Source organism: Nansenia antarctica (assembly GCF_963989245.1).
Source record: "Nansenia antarctica genome assembly, chromosome: 7".
In the NCBI taxonomy this organism is placed as follows: Eukaryota; Metazoa; Chordata; class Actinopteri; order Argentiniformes; family Microstomatidae; genus Nansenia; species Nansenia antarctica.
Genome location: NC_137677.1, coordinates 33,339,289 through 33,346,788, shown reverse-complemented (window position 1 = coordinate 33,346,788; position 7,500 = coordinate 33,339,289). Strand labels below are relative to the sequence as shown.

At 41.6% G+C, this 7,500-nt stretch overlaps 1 pseudogene across 1 annotated transcript in view; it reads right to left on the bottom strand.

The window, feature by feature from the left end:
• The window catches only part of LOC308162532 (protein FAM171A2-like), a 16,353-nt pseudogene that overhangs the window by 6,356 nt on the left and 2,497 nt on the right, over positions 1-7,500 (bottom strand). The window contains exons 3-4 of the transcript in view: positions 5,106-5,255; positions 4,815-5,003 (exon numbers count right to left, since the gene is read on the bottom strand). The product of the transcript in view is annotated as a protein FAM171A2-like (transcript). The remainder of the gene's footprint in view (positions 1-4,814; positions 5,004-5,105; positions 5,256-7,500) is intronic.

The following is a 7,500-nucleotide window of genomic DNA, read 5'->3' as shown; positions in this document are numbered from 1 at the left end:
GCAGTAGGCTATGATTCAATGTTTCATTTGTAATCCTTCATGTGTTGAGGTCGGAGTTTTACCGTGTTTGTTGCTGTAAAGAGTTAATTATGTTCCCACGGGAGAAGAAATGTGCGCGGTGTGTGCCATTAACAATAATGTTACTTTTCAGTCATGCCAGCAGCTGCTTGTGGTCCTAAAACAGCTTTAAGTGGCAATATTCTGGTCTGCTCAACATAATTGCATAGACCAGTGAAACTGCTCCCTAACTTGTAGTCTGACCTCCATTCATGAACTTCCAGCGTGACATTTAATACAGCGGAAGTCCTAGATAGTCTCAGCTTGTGGTTTGAGAGAAATAATATGAATCTCAATCTGTGCCTGTGCATTCATTTTCTCCACAGAAGAAACACTCCACTCGTCTAGAGAGGTACACGCAACTTTCTTCAACAGCCCTCAAAAGGAAGTCATCCACTGAAGGTTCTTTGACCCCACCCTCCAAACAAACCAAGCTGTGGGAGGCTCGAAGAGTGTCCCAGGCAAGTGTGGATGAAGTAGTCCTCAAATTCATTGTCCAAGGCTTGCACCCACCACACATTGTTCAGCAACAGGGCTTCATTGAGCTTGTGCAACATCTTCAGCCAAATACAAATGTCATGACGCGTAATACTGTTGTTAACAAAGTCACAAAGACCTCTGTTGAAATGAAAAGAAAACTGAAAGCTGCCCTTAGTGAAATTGAGTTCATAGCAACAACAACAGACTGCTGGACGGCACACCGTCGCGGTTTCATTGGTGTCACTGCGCACTGGTTTAACCCCCAGACCATGCAGAGATCCTGTGCTGCCCTGGCATGCAAGCAACTTAAAGGGTCACATACCTTTTCTGCCCTGGCTGGTGCCCTAAATGATATTCACACAGAATTCAATGTCAGAGAGAAGATCGTTCGCACTACAACTGACAACGGATCAAACTTCCTGAAAGCCTTCAGAGTTTATGGGCAGACTGACGAGAACAACAATGCTGAACCTGTAGGAGAGGGTGATGGAGAAGAGGATGATTGTGGCCAAAATGATGATAACGATGAAGAAGAGGAAAGCCTTGAGGGTGTTGAATTTGTTGATGCCGGAGCCCTGTTGGAAGAAGATGACTACTTAGAATACCAGCTACCCAAGCACCATCGCTGCGCCTGCCACCTCCTCAATGTAGTGTCCACAGTTGATGCTTCAAAAGCAGAGGTCAACCCACTGTACAAGCGCGTGTCAAGGTCCACATTTGCCAAATGCTCTAGCCTGTGGAATAAAAGTTCAAGATCAACCACCGCATCTGAAGTAATTGAAGACCACTGCAAACTCCAACTCGTAAGGCCTGTTGCTACAAGGTGGAATTCACTCTTCTCAGCCGTAGAAAGAATAGTGAGAATAACACGAGAACAAGGCGAGGGAGCCCTTGCAGCTGTCTGCAGTGAACTAGATACAGTGACCCAAGTAAGTGCTTGTTTTTCTGCCTTACAGTTAATGAAGTGATTAACAATAGATTAAGTCACAGTTTTATACTTGGAATACTGTAGAACACGTATGCACTATGCCAATATGCAGTCCCCATATTTACTATGAATGTGATTTGTAGCAACACAACTTCATTTCTAAAAGTCTCAGATGACAATATTTTTCCTTTTTTTTTTTCACACTTATGTTTTTATTGAGTTTTCATGAAACATTGACAACACAACACATAAAAAACAAAAAACAACAATATACACACTAGTTGTCTGGAGATACACATAATAAAATGCACAGCTTACTCTTAGGTGTCAACTCTGTAAATATTCCTCTTTTCCCATTTCCTATTGAATGCGTTTTCTTGGATTCTCAGAACGTATGTCAACTTTTCCATAACAAAAATATCTTGTACAATTTCCAGCCACTGTTCCTGTTTCGGAGCGTTCACATTAAGCCAATTCCTGGTTATAGCTTTCTTACTAGCTGCAAGCAAAACCTTAGTCAGATAGAGATCGCCTCCCCCCACAACATCTTTAATGTTCCCAAGATACATCACCGGGCAGGTATTTGGGATTCCATATCCCATAATAGTTTTGATCACTGCATTAACCATCTCCCAATATGGCCTTATCTTTGTACAGTTCCAGAAAATGTGTGAGTGGTCAGCCTCCATGTACCCACACATCCTCCAGCACTGTTGCTGTACGCCAAGTTGCTTGCTCTTTATTCTGGGTGTTATGAGTCAGGTTCTTCCAGCAGAACTCCCTCCATACTAATGAGTTTGTGGATGTAAATTGCGTCTCACACATTTGAAACCATTCTTCCTCTGATATTTGGATTTTCAACTCCGCTTCCCATTTTGCTTTTATGTAAAGAGTCGAGTCCCCCCTGCTTCCCCCCAAAGCCTGATAGAAAGCAGAGATGATCCGAGACCCCCTCTGCTGGTATGCATCCACAATCACCCCAGTCACAGTATCTAAAGATTCATCTGCATTCAATTTTATCGTTTTAACAAAATAGTGTCTTAATTGCATGTATCTAAAATAATCCCTGTCTAGAATACCATAATATATATTTTTCCTTTTTAATGATCAGTTCCTCCAGTTGAAGGTGCTACATCAAGTAGACTTAATGTTCCATGTTGTGTTTTTCTCTTCTTCTTTGTACAGGTTTACTCCAGTGGAACTTGCATTTCTTGCAGAATATGCGAAGACAATGAGCCCAGTTGCAAAGGCACTGGATGTTCTTCAGGGAGAAACCAGTATGCAGATGGGATGGTTGGTCCCCACCATAACTCTGCTAAGGACCAAGCTACAGCACCTTCAAGTCGCCTCCAAGTTCTGTGAGCCTTTGATTGCTGCACTTCTTTCAGGCCTTGAGAAACGCTTCGGAGAGATGCTTGCAGATCCAGAACTGATAGCCGCAGCCATTCTAGTTCCCAAATGTAAGACCTGTTGGACAAGTGACGAAAATATCCTCAAACTTGGTAAGTGTCTCACTTCCGCTTAATATGTGTAATTTCTATGAAGACAGTGAAATTAGTTTGAAATTACATTTAATGACACACACACACAACACTATCCAATACACAGTTACAATACTGCCATATAGTCTAAATTGTCATGATTTTTGTTTTTTATTCCACAGGCCTTCACTATATCAGAAGCCACTTGGACTGTCAGGCCGAGAAACACTTCAGTGAGGGCTCCCAATCGTCTGAGGAAGAGGACTTCTTTTCCTCCTTGAAGAAGACCGGCCCTCTTGAAACGTCCCAGCAGTTGGATGCGTACCTGGGGTGCCCAGGAGACACAGTAGAGGTACTGCAGACCTTCCCAGCTGTGTGCCAGCTATCACTCAAACTTAATACGGGACTCCCTGCCTCAGCAGCCTGTGAAAGACTGTTTAGTGTCGCAGGGCTGATCTTCAGGCCAAAAAGAGCATGCATTGGCTCAAAGAACTTTGAGAACCTGATGCTTTTGCGGCTGAACAAAGCTTATTGGTAACTCTGATGCTGATGTAGATTGTGTGTATGTGTGTGTTTTTTCAGGAAATATTGAATCACTACTTTGTTATGGTTTGTATGGTTTTGCCCTCACAGTTCCAATAAAGGCTATTGACTTTTGAACTTTTGACGTTTGACTTTTTGCACCATTACAATACTTAGGCAACTAGTCATCATATCTTCTGTGTTCCCATGTTAATGCTCAGTAGTACACATATATGGTTCTTTAATGTATTTGCATTGTACTAAAATGTGCTCATTTTCAATGGGCATAAATGCGTCTGAAACAAGTGCATCCCAAATTTTAATAATAACATAATAGTCATTATGGCCTTTAGAAAAAAAAAATTGGGGGGGAGGTGGGGTAGTGCACTATAGGCCCCTGTGGCGTGGCCTAAGCTTTTGTCCTTAATGGCATTTTTTTCCCCTTACATTACTTTTACTTTTATACTTTAAGTAGTTTTGAAACCAGTACTTTTATACTTTTACTTGAGTAAAAAGCTTGAGTTGATACTTCAACTTCTACAGAAGTCTTTTTAAACCATAGTATCTATACTTCTACTTGAGTAATGAATGTGAATACTTTTGACACCTCTGGCCATCACATAGTTTCTAGCCCTTTGAGTGGCTCTGTACCCCTCTGTATATCTGTATATCTGTATCTGTAGGTTGAACTATTGTCCATCATTGTTAGAATGTTTATTTTGAAGTATTTTGACATTCTCACGACAGTTTGTACAATTTTGATAGCATGTGCGACAGCACATTGTGGTAACGGCATTCAGACTATTCTTTTTGATGCGAGATGCACTGTTAAGCATAAATACCATTTTCTATGTAATACTTACCTGATTGGTTCATCTTATACTTACATTTCATTATTCTGGTAAAGAAAATGATAGTTTTGACCTTAACTTCTTACAAAACTGCGAATTAGTTATGCTAACTGTGGCCAGCTTCAGTAAGCTATTGTATACTGATGTATGCTTCTGTGTTTATTTCAGTTTCACACTTCTTTGTAATAAATCTTTGTAATAAAACCTGATATAGGACTTGGAGTCACATTGGGTGTAACAACATTGACCACTACTACCACCACTGACCACTAGAGGGCATCACATACATTGAAGTGTTATTTCTCCTCAGGAAAGCGGATAGCTAGGGCTAGGCCGCTAGCAAGACAGAGCCACAGACAGATAGAGAGAGAGAGAGAGAGAGAGAGAGAGAGAGAGAGAGAGAGAGAGAGAGAGACAGATAGAGAAAGAGAGAGAGAGAAAGAGACAAAGAAAGAGAGAGAGAGAGAGAGAGAAAGATGTGTGTGTGTGTGTTACCTGTGTTGTCGTCAAAGCGCCAAACGGGGATGCTGGTGGGCGTGATCAGGGGCGTGTCTGAGGGCAGAGGGATGGAGACGTGGGCGGGGCCTGGGCTGTGGGCGGGGCCTGGGCTGTGGGCGGGGCCACGGCTGGTCAGGTGGGCAGAAACCGCAGCTACGACCCTCAACTCCACCCAGCTGCTGTTACCTAGGAGACAAACACACACCTCAGTAACACACACACACACACACACACACAGCTCAGTAACACACACACACACACACACACACACACACATACAGGGGGTACCTGTGTGGTCCAGGGCCAGGGGGTAGGGGTAGCCTCCCAGCTGGTAGAGGTCCAGGGCAGGGGTCAGCGTAGCAGAGAGACCCGTCGTCCCGGAGATGTTCAGACTGACAGACCGCCTGGGGAGCTGCACCCAGGCCTGCTGTCTGGAGCCTGGGGGGGGGGGGGGTAGGGTTAGAGTTGGGGGGGGGGGGGGGGGGTTAGGGTTGGGGAGGGGGGGTTAAAGTGAATACAGACTGTAGCTCTAGAAAAGAGCCTGGGGGGAGGGGGGGGGGGGTTTAGAGAGTTGTAGATGCAGGATATTGATGTAAACAGTAAAAAGTACCGGACCAAGAATAGATCCTTGTGGGACACCCTTTGTTCCATCTCCATCCTAACCCTGCCTGGAGGAAACGTATTACTGGTCACTTTAAGAATCACCGTCTCCAGTTATGGGAATTGAGGTTTGTACGCCGCTAGTTTTGGTGTTGCACATTAAGAAAGAGACTCTTAGAGTCCTGGGGCCTCATTTATAGAACGTGCTTAGATCAAATTTTGATCTTACCCGTGTCGTACGTAGAAAACCACGTCAACGTAGTGATTTATACAATTTCAACGTGAGTCAATTTGACCGTGGAAACGATCGTAGCTCTACGTCGAGTATTCAACTTGCTTACGCACATGACCTACTGGTTATGCAGAGTTATTACAGGCATTTGAGCCGCACTGCCTAGTGTAATTCATGCAAGTGGCTCGTAATAAAATTAACGATGTTGTTATCAGCCGAGAAAATGAGTTTAATTCAAGATTTAAAAGGAACTGATGTTTATGATTGTATTTCAGTCTTCCTTTATATCCCTCCGTAGCTGTCTATCTCCCCTTGAATGAATGTATGAATGAATGAATGAAAGCTTTATTTCGAACATGTGAAAAAAGAAATAGTTATAACAACAAAAGACAAAACAAAAACAAGAAAAAACAAAACAAAAACAAGAAAAAACAAAACAAAAACAAGAAAAAACAAAACAAAACAAAAAACACTATTTACTTAACATGTCCGAAACGTGCATGTCCATGCCCTTCAACATGCCTAGTGCGTTCCACAACGAACCTTGCCCGGCCATGCGCTAAATTATACTGGATTTTCTCCGGTGTCAGGGAGTGAGCAGCCATATAAGAATAAGACCACTATAAGCTATCACAGGGCGTTAATAGAAGCCTCATTCACCTGCGTTCAATTGACCTGCGTTGGTATTTATAGAAGGAAGCACGTACGCAACTTTAAACCATCTCAGCCCGTTTTATAAATAATGCTTACGTCCGTTTAGAAAAATGTGCTTATGTGAAAGTCAAAGATGACGTTCAAGTACTTTTTTTATAAATGAGGCCCCTGAGATTCAACGTGTGTCGCCCGACAGCCTATTCGACTTTAGTTCACCACTCAGAGACGGTGTTAAGAACCTTATTTCATAGACGATCCAGTAGTGACGTTCTACCTTCAAGCATTAAGTAAGTGTCTATTACTCTAGCAACCATATACTTAGTGAGAAGTATATGCTTTACTGTTTGCACTTCTATCAATGTCTTTTTTCCATTAACTATTGCCTTATTAAATGTTTTATCTATTTACTTCTTATATTTGCTTTTATTCATTATAATTTTTATTTTCTTACTATGCTGCTCTTGCTGTATGTTTAAATAATGTATGTAAAGCACTTTGAATTGCCCCTGTTGTATGAAATGTGCTGTACGAATAAACCTGCCTTGAGTTTAGCCAGGCATCTGTCTGTGTACAGCGTGAGGATGTTTCCGGTGTTGTTATGATGCTCATGTTGTGATTGGAGAAGGTTGTGAGCTGTTATGATGTTTCCTGTGTTTAAGTAGTAGTAATATAGTAATAACAGTAGTACTGTTATCATGTTTCCTGTGTTTAAGTAGTAGTAACATAGTAATAACAGTAGTACTGTTATCATGTTTTTGATTGATTGAAAACTTTATTAGAAGATTTGCAGAAGTAGGTACATGAAAGTACATATTACATACAAGGTCAACTAACAGGATAAAAACCCAAGAAAGCCACTGGCTTATTTCAATTGGGATCCTTGATTCTCATTGTTTCCTGTGTTTAAGTAGTAGTAACATAGTAATAACAGTAGTACTATTATCATGTTTCCTGTGTTTAAGTAGTAACATAGTAATAACAGTAGTACTGTTATGCTGCTGTAAAGAGTTAGTTTAATAGCGTCTCCATCCATGCCCAGAGTAACGCCAGTAAGCAGTACCCTCATGTAACACAAGGTGGCGCCATTTTCCTTTATTTAACCTGGTCAAGGATATATATTATGTAAAGCGGTTTATTTCATTTGAATCGGAATATTATTATTATTATTATTATTATTATTATTATTATTATTATTAT